Below are 21,883 nucleotides of genomic sequence, written 5' to 3'. Positions count from 1 at the left end.
AACCTAAAAACGCGATTAGATTAACAAACGATATCTTTGTTTTCTTTACGACTTCCTAAATATTATGGATTGATACTTGTTAACTAAAATCTAGGATATCAAATTTGTGTTGTAAGTATCTAAAAATTTTTAATGTAGAATTTCCCATTCAAACAATTAAAAGGAAAGAAAAACGAAAATAAAGAAATACTTAACCTGCAAATAAAGAGACAATACATAATATATTAAACCTAAAAACGTGAACGGCAGGATTCGAACCTACGCGGGCAGAGCCCACATGATTTCTAGTCATGCCCGATAACCACTCCGGCACGTCCACTGCATGCTTTGATGAGGCTGAAAATAACTGTCATGAGATATAAAACAAATTTTGTATTCACGTTAGATTATGTTTCACAGGAATTGAAGCAGGTATAGTCAGGTCCAAGAAAAACCTTTAGCCTTTGTTTCGTTTTTAAATAAATTTTAAATAAAACAAAAGTTTATAACTATTTGCATTCAAAAGTATTTAAGTATTTTTTAAAATGTTAGAAAGAACAATTATGAGTATTTTTCAAAATTTTAATTGAAACCCATACCAGGATTACAATATAATATTCACAAGGAGAGCCGTATGTACCTTTTTTTTTTTTTTTTGGTAAAGATACTATCATTCAGCAGCACAGGAAGGCAAGGCATTAGAATTACAAATGTCCGATAGCCAAGAGGTGGAAAGAGACCAACTGATCCTCCCTGTAGAGGCAGCAACCTTCCTAGCCAAAGAGTGTGCTACAAGATTACACTCCCTGGGCCTAAAAGAGAAAGAACAAGCCAAAAAGTAAGAAGATAAGTGAGTAACATCCTCCACAATAGGTTTCAGACTGACCAGGGTAAGACAGGGATTATGCAGCCAACGAACATCCTCTTCGCAATCACTCTCCACAATAATATAGTCAACTCCTTCAGCAGCAGCAGCAAGTAGCCCCTCTCAAATACATAATACCTCTCCTTCAGACACCGAACCGAAATCTGATTGGATTGAAATTGCAAGAGTGGGCGCCCCTGTGTCTCCACGAAGAACAAAACCCAATCCTCCTTTCTTCCCTCTTGTAGCAGCATCTGTGTTGAGCTTACAAACTCCTCTAGGAGGAGCCGTCCATTTCAAATTAGTTCTCTCCAAAGGTAAAAGAGGAATGTCATTAGTGGTCGAGACCTGAAAGGTTGCTTGAAAATCTGCTACACTCCTTAGAGCATTTTGTACAACCTGCAATGGAGAGAGTTCCACACCTTCAAATAAAAACTTATTACGGGCCAGCCAAATTTCCCAACATATGAATGCTGATAGACTCGATATCCCCAACTTGCTCTGTTTGTCTTCACCCAATTGATTCCATACGGCTATAAAAGATGGAAGAGATATGTTAGAATGTGGGGCAGAGAAACCCAAGGGAGAATGAAACCAGACGGCTCGGGCAAAAGAGCAATCCAACAATAGATGTTCAACAGTTTCCTCATCCCCACCACATCTACGGTAGCAAGAATCCCTAGTCAAATGCCTGATTTGAAGAGCCTTAGCAGTAGCTAGACCTCCAGAGAGAGGAGAGCCGTATGTACCTTACACCAACTGTTAGACAGGGTACACCGTCATTTCTATGATATATGAAATACCATTCTCTACATGGTATCAATTTTATATTGGGGCCTTTGCCGTTAGGTTCTCGATCCTTCCTTTCTTTCTCTTGACTTTCTTTCTTCTCATGACTTCTCCGGCGTCTGAGACGCTTAATCCACCGTCTATGGTGGCTTCTTCTCCGTTGGTATCGATCAATGTTGCTGCTACGCTTCTGACCAAGTTGAGTTCTTCGAATTTTTTGCTCTGGAGGGCTCAATTTCTTCCACTTCTTCGTGGCTATGATCTGTTAGGTTATCTTGATGGTACTTTTCCGAGACCTATTTCCTCTGCAACTGCCGTCGGTGGTTCGGTTTCGTCTACGACTGCTTCTGAGATGTCTGGATCTATTGCTTCTTCACTGCTTTGGGATCGACAAGATCAACTAATCCTTCGTTGGCTTGTTGCATCCGTTTCTGAGAGGATTCTTCCGCACATAGTTGCTGCTCGAACATCTCATGAGGCTTGGAAGAAGCTTAATAAGGTTTTTGCCTCTGGTTCAAGAACTTGAATTCTTGAACTCAAGAATCGTTTATTTCAAATCCAACGAGGTTCTTCTTCAATTGCTGATTATATTCTTGAAATCCTCTCTCTCACTGATATGTTAGCCGCTTAAATTCCCCCTGTTTCGGATGAAGATTTGGTGTTAGTTACTCTGTGAGGCTTGAACCGGCAGTCCAAACACTACAACTTTTAGAGTGATGAAACATTTTTCAATCTCTTGGTCTTCCCTTATGTGCTTTTTTCTTGTAGAGAGAAAAGAGAATAAAATATTTGAGAAATTGGAGGGACCTATCGTAACTATTTTTAATGGTAGATGAACATATGATAACTAATTTTCCTTTTACTTTCTACAAAAGCTAGATTAAAAGAACTCATCAAATCAATAGTATTAGTATGCCTCAATCTACAACCTTGGCTGTGTCTAGCTAGAGTTGGTTTGCAGTATAGCTTAGAGGATCATATTGATCCATGGCTATCTTCGACTAGAGTTGGTATCTAAGCTAGAGTCGGTCTACAATATAGTTTTGTAGGATCATATCGACTGGCTAAAGTTGGTATCAAAGTTAGATTGGGTTTCCAGTATAGCTTAGAGGATCATATTGATCCCTAGTTAATCTCTTAACCATGAAAACCCTAATTCATCATTTCTCTCTTTTCATGGCTCACAAATCCTGTAATCCTCTCAACCACAACAACACTAAATCCCTACCCTACCCTACTAGGTCTCTACTAACCAGGGGCGGAGCCAAGATTGAACATTGGGGGGGGGGGCGAATATAAGATTCCAATCCGGATTTCCCTCAGCCTCTAAAACTTCAATTTCCATGGAGATATTCTCAAAAAGCCAATTAATGTTTCCAAACACAGACCTGTTCCAACCAACTAAAAAACTGTCGGGTTATGAAGAACCCACCGAATAGAACAATCAGCAAATAAGAGAAAAGAAGAACATAATAATAACAACTAAGAGAAAAGAAAGACACAATAATATATGGGCAAGAGAGAAAACTCCACTATAAATAAATAAATATCCAAGAGAGAAGATATTTGGGATAATTAAAGAAGAAGGAAGAGGCATTCTTTTATAGCCTCTTCCTCTCCACATATTCCCACATCAGTCGATGTGGGACTAATATTACAACAAAAACGAGATAGATTGGCCAATTTCCTGGCCAACCCACTTGTAAAAGAATTCCAAACCTCCGAAACGGTGCCAGGAAACTTAAGATGGAGATTCCATGCAAGCTGGTAATGAAATAATTTTTCCCTGACTAAGGATTTGAGCAGAGCTTAATGAGAAGCGGATTGTGATCGGAACAAACCGCCGGCAATTTATTAACCTTTACAGAAGGGAAAAGGGAAAGCCAGGCTGGGTTCCCAAACACATGATCCAGCTTTTCTTTGATTAAGAAAGGCGGTTACTGTTTATTCGTCCAGGTGAAATAATTCCCCGGACCCGATACCTCACAAAGGGCATGATTTTAGGCCAACGACATAAAAGATTGGGTGGATGGAGACAATTTGAAATGGCTTCCAAATTTACCTTTAGGACTCAACACTTCATTGAAGTCACCCACAAGAACAAAAGGATCATGAATGTTAGTCAAAAAGAAGAAAGAGAAACCCAGCAGTCCCGCCTATCCACATAGGCCGGAGGACCATAAATAAAAATAACAACCCATGGACACTCCCCATTACAAAGGATGGCTATAAAAAAGTGATTAACACAAATAGTGGAAATAGAAACAGAACAATTGTTTAAAATCCAAAGCCCCCCCCCCCCTTAACCCTCTTGACCCCATACTATTAAAATGAGCAGTCAAATTGAACTCCTTCAACAAATGTTTTTTCTTATTAAAGAAGTTAATATGGTCTTGGCATTTGGCTTCACAAAGAAACAAGAGTTCCGGTCTATGATTTTCCAACAATTTCTTTAAACATTGGAGGGAGAATCTTCCATTCATCCCTCTAATATTGCAGGAAATAATCCTCATGTTCCCACAGCTAGACAAGAATAACAAGAAAGAAAAACTAGAGACCCTATCACAGGGCCAAGTGCTAATCTAGAACTGCAGAGGATCTAAAACCATCAAGAGCCTAATTCCCCAAAATAAAAACAATACATAAAGAAAATAAATGAAAATGAAAGTAAATGGAAATAAAGTAAATGAAACAGATAATCTCACACCAATTGTTAACTAGAAGCTTTAATGGATAAAAAAAAAACATTAACAGCCCATAAGCTCATAAGCTAACTTACCTGTTACAGATCAGGGAAACCTGTAAAAATTCCCCAGAAAAACATAAAGCAGAGCAGCTAGATTTTTTAGAAAGCCGATAATCTAAACTACTATGCTGCCACTTGGTTCTCAATAATCAAATTTACCATAAAAATTATAACATCAAAGCAGGAAAGTGAGAAAAAAACTAGAACAAGCTGAACAGAAATAACTCTTGTAACAAAAATCCAGTTATTAGAATAGCTATCAGAGTAGCATCCTAATAGAAAAAAACAAGTGCTAGAATAGGCAGCATCAGATAATAGCAATCAAAGGCAGAAAAATGAGACAGTACTAGGACAATAGAGTAGAATTAAATCTTATGAAGTCATATGAAATCAATCCAACTAATCAAAAAAGCATCCACAGAACTAATTCAAGACAAATGACAGTTACTTTAATGGGCCAGCATCGAATAAGCAGTCAAATAAGAATAAGATTAAAACCAGAAATTTTCCTAATCAGAGAAACAAGTTAGCAAAATCCAAATTAACATGGGCTTGAAGAAGACATCAGCAGATAAGAAGTAACACCATTAGATTAAAGATAGGTTCATACATATCCTAATCTACAGTACAACCCAACAGGACAACACACCAGACGCCTAAGAACCTACTAAAAGACCCAAACATGATACCTCCCGATAAGGATAAACACCAAGGGAATAAAGTAAGATATCAAGCATAACCAAACGACAGTAGGAAAAAAGAGAACACCTAGCTTCTCTCTAAGCACTAAACCTGTTGCGAGATTTAGAGCAAATGTTGACAAACCAAAGGAAGATAACAGCAAAAAGAACAATAAAATACACAATACATTGGTCAAAGAAATCACTGTAACGATGGTAAGGGAAAACCTGAGGGGCATTAGCAGCCATTTGCACTTCGTCCATGCTAGGCATTGGAGCCAGACCCGGATCCTCCTCTGTGTGGCCGAAAAGAGCACGATGCTTTAGCTTCATGGCCTCCCAAAAAATACAGAACTGGGCTGCCGGCTGAGGAGATGAATTAACTAGCGAGTTCACCATGAAAAGGAAGGTGTCAAGAGGTGTTGGCTGATCCTCAGGTAGTGACATTCGTCGTCGCTTTCTGCTTGGAAGTCTCCCCTCCTCTTGTCCCGAGGTACCGCCTTCATAAGGATCATTTGTATTGTTGCAGCCAAGCTCAATGTTGCTGTCTTTGACACACTGGTTATCAACATATCCCTTATCATCAACATTCCCCTTGTTCCCTTTGATTCCACCATAATTGTTGTGCACCTGGAAAGACTGAATGTCAAAGACCAGGTTACTCTTTTTTCAACATCAGCGACTGCAGCCTTTTCTTTCTCATTTGCTTTAACAACTTCAAGCAATTTTTTTATGGAAGGATCCAGCAGTATAGCATCAGGTATCGCCTAAATAAGATTCTCAACCTTTTCATTCAAGACACTTTGAGGTTCCTTTCTCTCCGACAGATCCTCAGCATGTTTAGTTGATGACTCCCTGGTCACATTGAACATAAACTTGAGTGCTTTACCAACATCAGCAATATCAGCAGTAGGCCCCTCATTGGACCCAACCAAATTGATCTGGCATCCTCCTAACCCACCAACTTCATGAGTTCCAACATAATCAGAATTACCAATATTCTTCCCTTTATTCATCCACAAATCATTGTCATGAACTGTATCAATTCCATCCACACCATCTAGACCAACCTTCCACTTTTGGCTTTTTTTTTTTGCTTTTGATCTTGATCTTGATCTCCCAAATTAACCATGCTAGTATTCGTAACATCCGCCGCATCTGCCGCATCCCTTTCCTGATTTTTGTTGTTAAAGGGCTTGCCAGCTCTCAAATTTCCATGAACGAGCTGTTCACCTTCAAGTAAAGCGTTGCCATCACCCATGCCTTCCATGGGTGCTTCATTAGGAGATGAAAGATTAAGAACATCAGCGAAACTACCTTGATTTTGAAAAGCAGCCACACACTCTGCATCAGAAATAACAATAGGCCTTAGGGAAGATGAAGATTCACTCTGGAAGCAGTGACTCCTAACACCAAGGAAGGGGAGTGATCCTCCATGCATAATCACTCGACCTTGCTGACATACCACTCCTCTCCTAATCGGGATTGTAGTGATATCAATGAACAAACCAGAGGCCTGCGCACCCACCTTCATAGCCTCCTCGCCTTCATGTAACACGCAGAAATCAACTTCATGTGTTATCTCGCCACAATTAGTGCACAAGACAATCACCTCATATAGAACTTTAACGTCATACCATTCTCCTTTAATATTATGAATCGCCACACCAGCCTTCACAGGATGGTTAATATTAAACAGGACTTTAACTCTTGCACAGTTGATAGGTAACCCCAGCTCCACATAGTTCATCTGGACATCTAGCACTTTTCCAAGGATAGAGGTAGCGTTGAAAACTTGCTCGAACGCAAAGCAGTCAGGCCTAATCTCCCTTAACTGAACCCATATTGAAATAGGAGGGAGTTCAGCCTTCTTCCGATTCTCTGGGAAATCATTCATAGCAAGGTGTATCAAGTGATTTCCCACCCACCACGGTGACAGTGAAAGAACTCTGCTCCTCATATCAGGAGTCACAAACATGGCTTTAAAAATGTCCCTCACGTAGGAAGAGATTGCTTGAAGTCCCAAATCTTTCCAAAATTCTGATAAGCTTGCCATGACCAGAGATAGCCAAAGAGGGGAAACCAAGCGCATAACCATAAACCACTCTATCAGGTGAAATTTCTTAAACACCACCCTTCTTCCAAGCCTCAGGGGAGTTACGTGAGACTTTCCAGACCGAAATATGTCCCTTCTCCAGTACTTTAGGTGAGAAACCAGCAACAGAGCTTGAAGGCGATCTAGGAACCGAGTGTGCTCTTTGTGGGGACCTGGGAGAAGAGGAGAGTCGACCCTGCATACTTGCTAAAAACAGAAGCACTACCAACCAGCAAACACCAGCACACCAGACACCAGAATCGACGAAAGACAAAAAGAAAATGGAAAGCAACAGTTCAGCAAGAGACACACTTGGATTTCGAAACTAAAAAAGGCAAGAAACAAGAAAGCGACCAAGACCAAGAACTGAAAATAAACAAAAGTACTTCGCATAAGCCAATACGAAGCACGAAGACAATGTAAAATTGACAGAGAGGATGAGGAACAAACATACCCAAGACAGAATTAATGGTGAACTCAGTGAGGTAGGTGAGGAGTAAAGCCAGAGAAGCCAACCTAAAGCCAATTGAATCGCCGTGTTGAAAAACTTGGCCATCACAGAGAAGAGTTAAGGCCTGCACCGCCGCTTTACATAAACTCGCACATCATGCCACCTAGCCCCTCAAGTAGAGACCTACACACAGGTGAACCGAGAACCCAAGCTGAATCTAGAGTAGAAGCAGGGTGAGGAAGAAGTACAGAGATGGATGAGCGCCATTAAGAAGAAAGAAGAAAGAAGAAAGAAGAAAGGGAAAATATGGTCGAGGGTTGAGAGTAGAGTTGGTTCTACCTTAGACAGTTTTTGAAAATTAGTATATCGAACTAAAGGATGTTAAGAGACGTGTGCGTGTTAAAGAAACTAAGGGAGCTAGAAAATTCTACTCAAATTAAGTTGGATTGCAAAAATGATTTAAGTTGGATTGCAAAAATGATTGCATTTCAAATTGCCTCCATCTCTTTCTTTCTTTCTTTCTTTCTTGTTCTTGTTCTTGTTCTTCTTTTTTTTTTTTTTTTTTTTTTTTTTTTTTTTTTTGGGTACAAGGGGGCTTTACTAAGCCAGGGGATAGGGATATTAATATGCCTCAGCAAGAGTCAAACCCACGACCTCTTCACTAAGAGGTGTTGGTTTCACCACTAGAACAGCTCTGCGTTGGCAATTGCCTCCATCTCTATCATCACTGTTGAGACACCATGGTTTACTCTTGATTGTGCTACTACAAATTAAGTTGCCTCTAGGGTCCCAAAGTAGGCATCCTCATACTCCTTTTAGTGTTGTTAAATCCCAAGCTCTATCTACAAAGAAACAAAGTCGCTATGAGAAATAGAAGGTTGAAAAAGGAAAGGGCATTGAAATTGCTCTTTTGATAATACCTTGGGAGAGAGAGTTACTGAATTCAATTTCAGCAAGTAACTGAGATAAATAGGTTAGAGATCTATGAATGGAGGGAGAAATGCCCTTGAATAAAAAGTCATTTCTATCTTTCCTTGTAGTCCAGCATAATGAACTTCAAATGGAATTGACTAACTCTAGATTAGTAGAGTATTAAAATCTATCCTCAAAAACACCCCATTCAATCCAAACATAGAATTCCCTATAAAATCTGTTACATTGAGAGAATTTCAAACGAAGAGAAGCATGCTCACAAAAGAATAAAGTATGTATAATTGATTCATCATTAGATAAACAAGCACAAGGGATGGGTGAACCATGCCTAACAAAGAGCTGTTTACTCGTGAGAATGGCTCCATGAGCCACCTTTCAAAAGAAGGTTTGAATCTTAGGAAGAGTTCCAGTCCTCCGAATGTTTGACCAATGTTGTTGAGAAGAAGATGATGCCTGGGCTGTAGTGCACATTAGAATTGTTCACAAATTGGAAATATGTTGATTTGACATTAAAAATGCCATTAATAGAGAACTTCAATACCTGTTTATTTGGAGTTGGAAAGTGAATGAATAGGGAGAGAGGCAACATGGACACTTGTCTATCTAAAAGAAAGGATCTCAATAAGGTTATATTTGAATGTATTTAAGACCAATTAATGAGTTCACAGCCTTTCTTAATGACCAAAAATTCTTAATCAACGAATTAAGTTTATTACCCATCTCCTTTGGGATTAAGAAGTGAGACATAGAATAAACTGGTAAGGCTGTTGCCACAGCCTTTATTAAAATTTTCTTATCAACTTGATTCAAAAGTCACCCTTTCCACCTAGCTAACCTAGAGTGAAGTCTATCCTACATGAAACCAAAACTTTAGATTTTCACTAACCAAAGGTGGAAGGCAGTCCCAAATAAATTCTATGAGAAGACACTTCATTAATTTCCAAAAAAAAGAGATGTACCTTCTAGTGGTAGGTGGGCTTCCCCTATAAAGAGGATGGAGGACTTGGAAGTATTTATATGCTGACCAGAAACTAATTATCAGATAGGCAATGTTATGGTTACCAAAGGTAAACACCATATAATCATCAGCCAAAAATAAAAAAATTAAAGGCGTGAACGGCAGGATTCGAACCTGCGCGGGCAGAGCCCACATGATTTCTAGTCATGCCCGATAACCACTCCGGCACGTCCACCAGTTGGCTCTGATGAGCCTGCAATTAAAGATAAAATATATTTGTATTCATGTTAGAAAAACCTTTAGCCTCTGTTTCGTTTTTAAAGAAAATTTTAAATAAAACAAAACTTTTATAATTAGAAGAACTTTAGTTTTTAGTTTACTTTTCAAATCTAAAGAACTTGGCTGGAGGGTAGAATAACCATTTGCATTCAAAAGTACTTGGATTAAGGGGTTTGATAATGTAAAATGTTTGAAAGAACAATCATGGGCATTTTCCAAAATTTTAATTGAAACCCATACAAAGATTACAATATAATATTCACAAGGAGAGTCGTATGTACATTACACCAACGCATGTTAAAAAAGATCGATCCAAACACTACAACCTTCAGAGTGATGAAACATTTTTCAATCTCCTCGTCTTCCCTTATATGCCTCTTTCTTGTGGAGAAAAAAGAGAATAAAAAACTTGAAAGAATGGAAGAACCCATCATAACTATTTCTAATGGTAGATGAATATATGATAACTAATTTTCTTTTTTACTATCTACAAAAGCTAAATTAGAAGAAGTCATCAAATCAATAGTCTCAGTATTCTAAGTCTACACTCTTGGTTGTCTCCAACTAGAGTTGGTTTGCAGTATAGCTTAAAAGATCATATTGATCAATGGCTGTCTTTGACTAGAGTTGGTATCGAAGCTAGAGTCGGTCTACAATATAGCTTTGTAGGATCATATCGATTGGCTAAAGTTGCTATCAAAGTTAGAGTTGGTTTCTAGTATAGCTTAGAGGATCATATTGATCCGTAGCTAATCTCTTAACCATGAAAACCCTAATTCATCATTCCTCTCTTCTCTTGGCTCACAAATCCTGTAGTCCTCTCAACCACAACAACACTAAATCCCTACCCTACCCCACTAGGTCTCTACTAACATCTAGTCCAAAGTAGTATTTGGTGAATGAGATTCCTTTCTCCATCCTTAGGATGTCAATTATGGGGAAGGAACTGTTGAAACCAAAATGAACTAGCCCATTAAGATCTGAATTGGACTAACTGTGGTTAATTGGATGGCATACATGTTGGGCATTGAAAACCTATCAATTTTGGGCTAGTTCGGTCCAATCCGTTAGTCTTAGCTTGAATTGAATTGAATGGACCTGAGTAAGGGATGAGTCAAGCCCAATATACCCTTAGAAATAAGGCTGCAACAAATACAACACCAAATAAACATCGTTACCCACATAGGGGAACAAAATACACGCCTCAAGGGCGAACACATAACACACCTCAACGGTGGACAGACAACACGCATGTATGATAGTTTGGTCACTTTCCGTTCCTTGGTTCGGTGTGAACCTTGTGTTTTCATGCAACTGTGTGTCTGTACTTTTCTTTCTTTAATGAATGAAGTACTGCTTACCAAAAAAAAAAAAAGAATTGAATGGACCGAACTGAACATTTAAAACCCAACCTTTTATAGCTATTTTATGTTTTATGTGTGATAAATCATGTATTCTTTTAATTGAATTCTAAAATGGGTTAGAAAGGTTAGTTTATTTTAGGGATAATCACTCCTGCCCCTATACTATAGCTTAATTACCAATTGAACCTTGTTCTTTATGAAATTGCTATTTTCCCTCTCAAACCTAATGGTGTTAAAAGGCTGTTAAGGTTGAATGTGTAATATTGATTTTGGTCTTCACTGAAATTACTGATCGACAAGTAACAATTTGTTAGTGCCTAATTTTTTTTTTTTTATGTAAGACTATTGATGACAAAACAATTTTAAGTACATATAGAGCTGTCATATGTTGAACTTGTAGATCATATTCTGCTGGAAGAATTAAAAGGAAAAAAGAAAAAGAAAAGAAATACTTAACTAGCAAATATAGAGAGAACATAATACACAAAGCTACTTAGGTTTGGTCCTTTTTGTTTTTTGGTAGAACTACTCCGTTTGGACGGTTTGATAATCTACCAAGTATTTTTGCTTTGAAAAACACCAGAAGCAACTCTAATTGTTTCTGGAAGCAAAAGGCTAAGTCCTATTTGACTACTTTAGGAGCAAGCATTAATGACCACCATGGAGAAATCCTTTACGAAGGAGACACATTAGTTACTTTTGGACATTGATAAGATCCTACCATTTAGTAGCACCTTAAGATGGCATAGCTTTAGGGTTAACGACGAGGTTCAAACGAGGAAAGGCTTAAAGTGGATAACTAGGCACCTAGAGAAGAAACTATTTTAGGCATTTGATAAGACATGCTTCTGGAAACGAGAACACCATCGGCAGTGTTTTAGTAAAGTTCTTATATTTGGAATGTCAAATTCCATGAATACCCCTTTGTGTTAGAACCAGAAGACTAGAGGCACAGTATAGACAGACCAATAACAGAATCAAGGAGAAACGAATATATAAAGTATACCTTATGTCAGAATCACTTACCCGAATGTAGTAGAAGAAGCGAAAGGAAAACCAGCACGAACTCAAACATGGTGAGTTGAGGTGTACGAACAATACTTTTCCTTAAGGTATTTGAACGCCCCCTTCAGTTCAGACTGGGTTTGACCTTGACGTTCTCACCTCCAAGATACAACAACTCCTAGATTTGAAGGCTAGCACTCCAACAGATACTACTTGCTAAGGCGATACGAAAGTAGTACACAACACAGTAATGAAGAAAACAAAAAACGCAAGAAATTTTCTAACTCTAGAATATGAATTTCTGTTTTTTCACCAAAATCAGAGTAAGTCCTTTGTTCAGAGCTTCACCTCTATTTATAGGCTCGTATGGACACCTTCAGAGAGCTACATATGTACATAAGGTCACCTTTAGAGAGTTGTGACTGTATGATCAGTCACCTCCCCACTACTGCAAAACCCAAAACCGGGTTTTGGGTTTTCTGGATCCACGACCCCAAGTCCCAAGTCCCATCATAGACATTTAATATTATTCATATAATATTATAATGCCCCATGGCCTGGTTAGACTAGGGTCTACGGACCACAACCGCAACCACGCCCTATTCGTTCCATCTCGGTGCATGCACGTGATCCACACTTAGCTCTCTACCGGCATACACCCCACTTAGGAGCTATATATGTATATATAAATCATATAATCATTAGCTCCATCCGATGTGGGACTAAACACATATGGTAATCTAAATTACCTAATATACATCCAGAAGAATCCTATAGAGTAAGAATAAACAAGAGTCCTAAAACAAAACTAGGGAGATAGAGTTTTAATGTTTTGAAACTTATCTAAATAGTATATTATATTATATTATTATTTTATTTTAAAACAAAAATCCAACACTTTGTAAATTCATTCACTTAAACTTAGCAAGCGTCCAACTTTTGCTTCGAGAAATAGATGCAACAACAAATAGTTGTTGTGTCAAAGCTACTTCTTGAGGCAAAGAATTTCATAAATTTCAATATATGTTTCAAAAAAATCAACAAACTAGTTTTATCAACCAGCTTTCAGCTGATTTTTTTGTTCGATGAATTATCAAATGGACCTTAATTTGTGATAACTTCATTGAATTTAAAGTCGAATTAAAAATAAAAATAGATAAAAACATATGAGATTCATGCAAAGAACGTATGATCCTTCAGAGTTTGATTTATCTACCCCTGAGGGAGTGAAGGGACAGCTTTACACCATTGATGTAGGGGACCAACCCCCAAAAACATGTGGGATCTCTACCATACCAATGGTATGGAGTAGTGCCCTTCTCTCGCGGGGTAACAATGGTACTCAAACAGTTTTTTCATAACAAAAAAATAATATTAAGATAAGTATATTCTTATAAATATAAATTTTATGTATTAAGGGGTTGCATTGTAAAGTTCATATATGTTTCTTGTTTCTTGTTTCACGAGCCCAAACATATGAGTAATTCAATCTATTTCATGTATCTTTTTTAACGACCCAACACTTTGGCACAGTTTTGAGCCACTTTGAGAGTTTTCATAAAATAAAATGATTCTCTTGAAAAGTGAAGGGTCATCCAAACATAACATCTTACTTTAGAATCCTAAAAACTAAGCATACATGATTATTATTATTATTATTATTTTTTTGGGGGGTTGGGTTGAACCATACACACATGATTTCATTAAATAGAAACACTGGAAATGCAAAGAAGCAGGATAAAGTATAGAGGGAAAACCATACAAGCCTTACTTAGGGGGAAAAAAACCTTTTCCTTATTTTTTATATTAACTTTTTTTTTAATCAAAACTAGATCTATATTATTAGGCACTCTAGGACAACATTCCTAGCAGCGATAAAAGAGTTTTCAACAATAAAAGGAGATGGCGACTGCCACAAAACACATTTAAGAGAGAACTTAAGAGATCCCTTGGCTAAGAAATCTGCAAAAGCATTACCTACCCTATTAACAAAATAAAACTAAATCAATTCAAACCTGGACGCATAGGACATACGATTATCAGAAATACCGCAAGTAGCCCAATCTAAGGAACTAAGCTGCTCATTTTAGGACAAAATGGCAGATTTACAATTTGAAACTATCTGAACTCTACTCAAATTAAGTTGGATTGCAAAAATAACTGCATTTCGAATTGCCTCCATCTCTATCATTACTGTTGAGACACCACGGCTTACTCTTGATTGTGCTACTACAAAGTTGTCTCTAGGGTCCCAAAGTATGCATCCTCATGCTCCATTTAGTGTTGTTAAATCCCAAGCTCCATCTAAAAAGAAACAAAGTCGCTATGGGAAATAGAAGGTTGAAAAAGGAAAGCGTATTGAGATTGCTCCTTTGATAATACCTTGAGAGAGAGAGTTACTGAATTCAATTCCAGAAACTAACTGAGATAAATAGGTTAGAGATCTATGAATTGAGGGAGAAATGCCCTTGAATAAAAAGTCATTTCTATCTTTCCTTGTAGTCAAGCATAATGAACTTCAAATGGAATTGACTAACTAGATTAGTAGAGTATTAAAATCTATCCTAAAAATCCCCATTCAATCCAACATAGAATTCCCTATAAAATCTGTTACTTTGAGAGAATTTCAAACGAAGAGAAGCATGCTCACAAAAGAATAAAGTATGTATAATTGATTCATCATTAGATAAACAAGCACAAGGGAGTGGGTGAACCATGTCTAACAAAGAGTTGTTTACTCGTGAGAATGACACCATGAACCACCTTTCAAAAGAAGGTTTGAATCTTAGGAAGATTTCTAGTCCTCCGAATGTTTGACCAATGTTGTTGGGAAGAAGATGATGCCTGGGCTGTAGTGCACACGAGAATTGCTCACAAAATGGAAATATGTTGATTTGACATTAAAAATGCCATTAATAGAGAATTTCAACACCCGTTTATTTGGAGTTGGAAAGTGAATGAATAGGGAGAGAGAGCTAACATGGGACACTTCTCTATCTAAAAGAAACAATCTCAATAAGGTCACATTCGAATGTATTTGAGACCAACTAATGAGTTCACAGCCTTTATTAATGACCAAAAATTCTTAATCAACGACTTAAGTTTATTACCCATCTCTGTTGGGATTAAGAAGTGAGACATAGAATAAGCTGGTAAGGCTGTCGCCACAGCCTTTATTAAAATTTCTTATTCAAAAGTCACCCTTTCCACCTAGCTAACCTAGAGTGAAGTTTATCATACATGAAACCAAAAGTTTAGATTTTGACTAACCAAAGGTGGAAGGCAGTCCCAAATAAATTCTATGAGAAGACACTTCATTAGTTTCCAAAAGAAAAGAGATGTACCTTCTAGTGGTAGGTGGGCTTCCCCTATAAAGAGGATGGAGGACTTGGAAGTATTTATATGTTGACCAGAAACTTGTCAGTGATCATACAAGATTTGAGTAATTAGGCATTGTTATGGTTATCAGGGGTAAACACCATATAATCATCAGCCAAAAATAAAAGAAATACAAGATTTGAGTAATTAGGCATTGTTATGGTTATCAAGGGTAAATACCATATAATCATCAGCCAGAAATAAAAGAAATTAAAAGGCGTGAACGGCAGGATTCGAACCTGCGCGGGCAAAGCCCACATGATTTCTAGTCATGCCCGATAACCACTCCGGCACGTCCACCAGTTGGCTCTAATGAAGCTGAGATTGACTCTCATCAAATATAAAACAAATTTTGTATTCATGTAAGATTATGTTTTTCAGGAATTGAAGCAGGTAGCCATGTTCAAGAAAAACATTTAGCCTCTGTTGATAATGTAAAATGTTAGAACAATCATAGGCATTTTCCAAAATTTTAATTTAAACCCATGCAAGGATTACAATATAATATTCAGGAGGAGAGCCGTATGTACATTACACCAACGTATGTTAAAGAAGATCAATCCAAACATTGAAACCTTCATAGTGATGAAGCCTTTTTCAATCTCCCCATCTCCCCATCTTCCATTCTGTGCCTCTTTCTTGTGGAGAGAAAAGAGAATAAAAGACCTGAGACGTTGGAGGGACCCATCATAACTATTTCTAATGGTAGATGACCATATGTTAGCCAATTTTCCTTTTACTTCTCAGAAAGCTAGATTAGAAGAACTCATCAAATCAATAGTCTCAGTGTGCCTCAATCTACAACCCTAGTTGTCTCCAGTTAGAGATGGATTGTAGTATAGCTTAGAGGGATCATATTGATCCATGGTTGTCTTTGACTAAAGTTGGTATCGAAGTAAAAGTCGGTCTACAATATAGCTTTGTAGGATCATCTGTGAAATCCCCAAAGCGACCTGAGGTGTGAAGTGGGAGAGATCCAGATTTCTCCAAGGGGTTTTGAATAAGATGACCTTTTCCTTTTTCCTTTTTTTTCTTTTTCATATTTCATAAGTAAAAAGAATGAGAGGTGTTGAGCTTTTTATCATCCTGGCGTCAAGCTATTTTTCCGCAAGACCTCCCAGGAATTTTGATTATACTTTATCCTTTCTAGGTGATTACTTTAGTCATGTCATCACTTCGGCACTCTGATTTGGGTTTGAGATCCTTCTGAAATCTTTATTACTTAATATATTCTTTATTAATATTTATGACATTGATTTATTCTTGCTCATGATTGGACTATTGTGTGGAATGTTTGGTGATTGTCTGAGACATGATTTGTGGGACGATGGATTACTCTTCTGGGTATTCAAGTGAATGAATCCAAATTGGGCGGCTATGACTATCTCGATTGGTTAAAGTTGGTATCAAAGTTAGAGTCAGTTCGCAATATAGCTTAGAGGATCATACTGATCCTTGGCTAATCTCTTAACTATGAAAACCCTAATTCATCATTTCTCTCTTCTCCTGGATCAAAACTCCTGTAGTCTTCTCAATCACAACAACACGAAATCCCTACCCTACCCCCGAGGTCTCTACTAACCATTTAGTCCAGACTACTAGTAGTATTTTGTGAATGAGATTCCTTTTTCCATACCTAGCTAGGGTGTTAATTATGGGGATGGAATTGTTGAAACCAAAATGAACTTAGCCCATTAAGACCTGAAGTGGACTGAGGTTAATTAGATGGCACACAAGTTGGGCATTGAAAACGTACCTATCGATTTTGGGCTAGTTCTGTCCAATGTTCGGTCCACTCTGTTGGTGGTAAAAACCCAACATTTCATAGCTATTTTAGGTTTCTATGTGTGATAAATCATGTATTCTTTTAATGGAATTCTGAATGGGTTAGAGAGGTTAGTTTATTTAATCACTCCTGCCTGTATACTATAGCTTAATTACCAATTGAACCTTGCTCTTTATGAAATTTCTATTGTCCCCCTCAAACCTAACGGTGTTAAAAGGCCCTTAAAGTTGAATGTATAATGTTTATTTTGGCTTTAACTGGAATTACTGATTGACTAGTAACAATTTGTTAGTGCCCAAAATTTTTTATGTAAGACTATTGATGACTAAACAATTTTAAGTACATATAAAGCTATCAATATGTTGAACTTGTAGATCATATTCTACTGGAAGAATAAAAAGAAAAAGAAAAAGAAAATAAATACTTAACTAGCAAATAAAGAGAGAACATAATACACAAATCTACTTAGGTTTGGTCATTACTGTTTTTTGGTAGAACTACTTGGTTTGGACGGTTTGATAATCCACCAAGTGTTTTTTCTTTGAAAAACACCAGAAGCAACACTAATTTTTTGGAAGCAAAGAGCTAAGTTCTATTTTGGCCACTTCAAGAGCAAGCGTTAATGGCCACCATGGAAAAATGCTTTACGAAAGAAACACATTAGTTACATTTGAACATTGATAAGATCCTTCCATTCAATAGCACCTTAGGATGGTATAGCCTTAGGGTTAACAACAAGGTTCAAAAGAAGAAAGGTTTAAAGTGGATAACTAGGCACCCAGCAATGAAACTATTTTAGGCGTTTGATAAGACATGCTTCTAGAAACGAAAACACCATTGACAGGGTTTTAGCAAAGTTCTTATATATGGAATGTCAAATTCCATGGATACCCCTTTGTAAATTCATTCACTTAAACCTAGCTTGTGCCCAACTATTGCTTTGGGAAATAGATGCAACAACAAATATTTGTTGCGTCAAAACTGTTTCTCGAGCAAAGATTTTCATAAGTTTCAATCTATGTTACGCAAAAAAAAAAAAAAAAAAAAAAAAAAATCAACAAGATAGTTTACAATCGAATTTTCTGAAGGAAGAAACACAGAAGAAGTCTTTCAATGGATTACAAATGGGTCACTAGAAGAAAGAAGAAGAAAAAGTAAAAATAGATAAAAACATATAAGATTCATGGAAAGATTTATGATCCTTCACGAGTTTGATTCCTTTACCCTTGAAGGAGTGAAGGGACGACTCCACACCATTGATGTAGGGGCCCAACCTCTGAAAACATGGGGGGTCTCCACCATATCAATGGTGTGGAGCAGCGCCCTTCTCCCCCTAGGGTAACAATGATAATCAAACAGTTTGTTCATAACAAAAAAATAATATAAAAAATAATATGTTCTTATAAATATATTTTTATGTATTAAGGAATTGCATTTGTAAGGTTCATGTTTTTTCATGAGCCCAAACATATGTGTAATTCAATCTATTTCATGAGTGTGTTTTTTTAACGACCCAACACATTGGCACAGTTTTGAGCCACTTTCAGAGTTCTCTTAAAATAAAGAGTTTCTCTTGAAAAGTGAAGCATCATCCAACATAACATCTTATTTTAGAACCCTAAAAACTAAACATACATAATTGTGATTGTGATTATTATTATGTGGGTTGGGTTGAACTTTCACTGCATAGAAACACTGAAAATGCATAGAAGCAGGAAAAAGTGATAGAGGGAAAACCATACAAGCCTTACTTAGGGGGGAAAAACTTTTTTTATTATTATTATTTTTTTTATCAAAACTAGATCTGTATTATTAGTCTGTCTAGGACAACATTCCGAGGGGCGATAAAAGAGTTTTCAACAATAAAAAGAGTTGGGGACTGCCACCAAACATAGTTAAGAGAACTTAAGAGCTCCCTTGGCTAAGAAATCTGCAAAAGCATTACCTACCATATTAACAAAATCAAACTAAATCAATTCAAACCTGGATACATAATACATATTATTATAGAAAATACTGCAAGTAGCCCAATCTAAGGAACAAGGCTGCCCATTTAAGGACAAAATGGCAAATTTACTATCTGAAACTATCCTAACTCTATTCAAATTAAGTGGGATTGCAAAAATGACTCCAAAATTGCCTCCATCTCTATCATTACTATTGAGACACTATGGCTTACTCTTGATCGTGCTACTACAAAGTTGCCTCTAGGGTCCCAAAGTATACATCATCATGCTCCATTTAGTGTTGTTAAATCCCAAGCTCCATCTACAAAGAAACAAGTCACCATGGGAAATAGAAGGCTGAAAAAGGAAAGGGCACTGAGGCTACTCCTTTGATCATACCTTGGGAGAGGAGTTACCAAATTCAATTTCAGTAACTAACCTAGATAAATAGGGTAGAGATCCATGAATTGAGGGAGAAATGAACTCATTGAATAAGAAGTCATTTCTATCTTTCCTTGTAGTCCAGCATAATGAACTCCAAATGGAATTGACTAACTCTAGATTAGTAGAGTATTAAAATCTATCATCAATAAACCCCATTCGATCCAACATAGAATTCTCTATAAAATCTGTTTACATTTATCCTCAATGGAGAGAATTTCCAGCAAAGAGAAGCATGCTCACAAAAGAAAAAAAGTATGTATAACTGATTCATCATTAGATGAACAAACTAAGCACAAGGGGGGTGGGTGAACCATGCATGTCTAACTAAGAGCCATTTACTTGTGAGAATGGTTCCCTGAGCCACCTTTCAAAAGAAGGTTTGAGTCTTAGGAAGAGTTCTAATCCTCCAAATGTTTGACCAATTGGTTAGGAAGAGGAAGATGCCTAGGTTGTAGTGCAGACAAGAGAATTGTTCACCAATTGGAAATATGTTGATTTGACATTAAAAATGACATTAATAGAGAACTTTAACACCCATTTATTTGGAGTTGGAAAGTGAATGAATAGGGAGAGAGGTAACATGGGACACTTCTCTATCTGAAAGAAAGGATATCAATAAGGTCATAGGACACTTCTGTATTTGAAAGAAAGGATATCAATAAGGTCACATTCGAATGTATTTGAGACCAATTAATGAGTTCACACACCATGCTCAGGCCACCACTAAGGGGAGGGGGAGAAGACATGAAAGGGTGGAGAGGACTTGGGTACCATGGGTCATTAAAAATGGAAGTAGTTAAACCATTACCTATGCACCTCAAGAGTCCTAGCTTGAGGGTGTCCCTCCCAACAAGAATGCTTCTCCATCCCCATGAAGCTCCATGGGGAGTTGGGGGCTTGGAGGAAGGAGTAGTGTTTTAAACATTGGCCCCCATTCTTTGTGCCCAAAGAGAATTTGGGTTGGTGACAAGTCTCCAACTTTGCTTGACCAATAGGGGTTTATTAAACAAGTGTAAATCTCTAAAACCCAAACCACCCTCCTTCAATCGACAAAGATGTTTCCAACTTATTTCAAATTTGCTTTCATTTTCCCACCAAAAATTCTTAGTCAATGAATTAAATTTATTACACATCTCCTTTGGGATTAAGAAGTGAGACAACTAACCTTTATTAAAATTTCCTTACCAACTTGACTCAAAAGTCTCCCTTTCCACCCAACTAACCTAGTGTGAAGTCTATCATACAGTGAAACCAAAATTTTCAGATTTTGACTAACCAAAGGTGGAAGGCCGTCCCAAATAAATTCCATGAGAAGACACTTCATTAATTTCCAAAGGAGAAGAGGTGTACCTTCTAGTGGTAGGTGGGGTTCCCCTACTAAAGAGGATGGAGGACTTGGAAGTATTTATACGTTGGCCAAAAACTTGTGAGTGATCCTACAAGATTTGAGCAATCAGATGGGCATTGTTAGGGTTAGTAGGGGTAAACACCATACAATCATCAAAAAAAAAAAAGATAGTTAATCTCAAAACTATCATGACACACACGAATCAAAGGAAGTCTTAAGAATCCTCATTTGAGAGGACAATCTCTTAGACATAGCATCCTGATAAACAATGAACAAGTATGGACTTAATGGGCAACCTTGGCTCAGGCTCCTATAAGGCAAAACTCTATCTAAGAGATGGCCATTCACTTTGATTTCGTATTCTACTGTTGTCACATATTGCAATATCTAGTGTAACCAATGAACAACAAAGCCCAAAAATGTAAGAGACTCTTCAATAAATGACCATTCTAGTTTATCATTTGCCTTACTTAAGTATAAGTTGAGAGCCATGTACCTAGATTTGGACTTTGAGTTTTTTATAAAATGTAACCCCTCATGGGCTAGGTAGATGTTATCAGGGATGACCCCATTAGGAACAAAAACACCCTGACTAATACTAATAATGCCTTGTAGGAGGGGCTTCAATCTATTAGTCATGCAATATTTGTCAATGATTTTTATAAAGAACAATACATAGGCTAATAGGTCTGAGATACCCAACCTCTGGGGGGTCTTTCCTATTAGGGATTAGGGAGATTATGGTCTTATTTAAACACTTCAGAAGGTAGGCCCTATCAAAAAATGTTGGATGCCTAGTATGAGTTCATCCCATAAGCTATCCCAGTTCTTGTGAAA

The 21,883-nt window shown here is 37.4% G+C and overlaps 3 non-coding genes across 3 annotated transcripts; all 3 read right to left on the bottom strand.

The window, feature by feature from the left end:
• Nucleotides 1-237: 237 nt before the first annotated feature.
• TRNAS-AGA (transfer RNA serine (anticodon AGA)) lies at nt 238-319 on the bottom strand. The gene has a single exon. It is a non-coding gene; the product is annotated as a tRNA-Ser (tRNA).
• A 9,330-nt stretch (nt 320-9,649) lies between these two features.
• On the bottom strand, nt 9,650-9,731 carry TRNAS-AGA (transfer RNA serine (anticodon AGA)). The gene has a single exon. It is a non-coding gene; the product is annotated as a tRNA-Ser (tRNA).
• A 6,009-nt stretch (nt 9,732-15,740) lies between these two features.
• TRNAS-AGA (transfer RNA serine (anticodon AGA)) lies at nt 15,741-15,822 on the bottom strand. Its single transcript has one exon. It is a non-coding gene; the product is annotated as a tRNA-Ser (tRNA).
• Nucleotides 15,823-21,883: the final 6,061 nt, after the last annotated feature.

Source organism: Hakea prostrata, chromosome 1 (genome assembly GCF_041222555.1).
Source record: "Hakea prostrata isolate BN-2017 chromosome 1, UWA_Hpros_2, whole genome shotgun sequence".
NCBI lineage: Eukaryota > Viridiplantae > Streptophyta > Magnoliopsida > Proteales > Proteaceae > Hakea > Hakea prostrata.
Note: the sequence above shows the minus strand (reverse complement) of the source record. Positions and strands in the feature narration are given on the sequence as shown.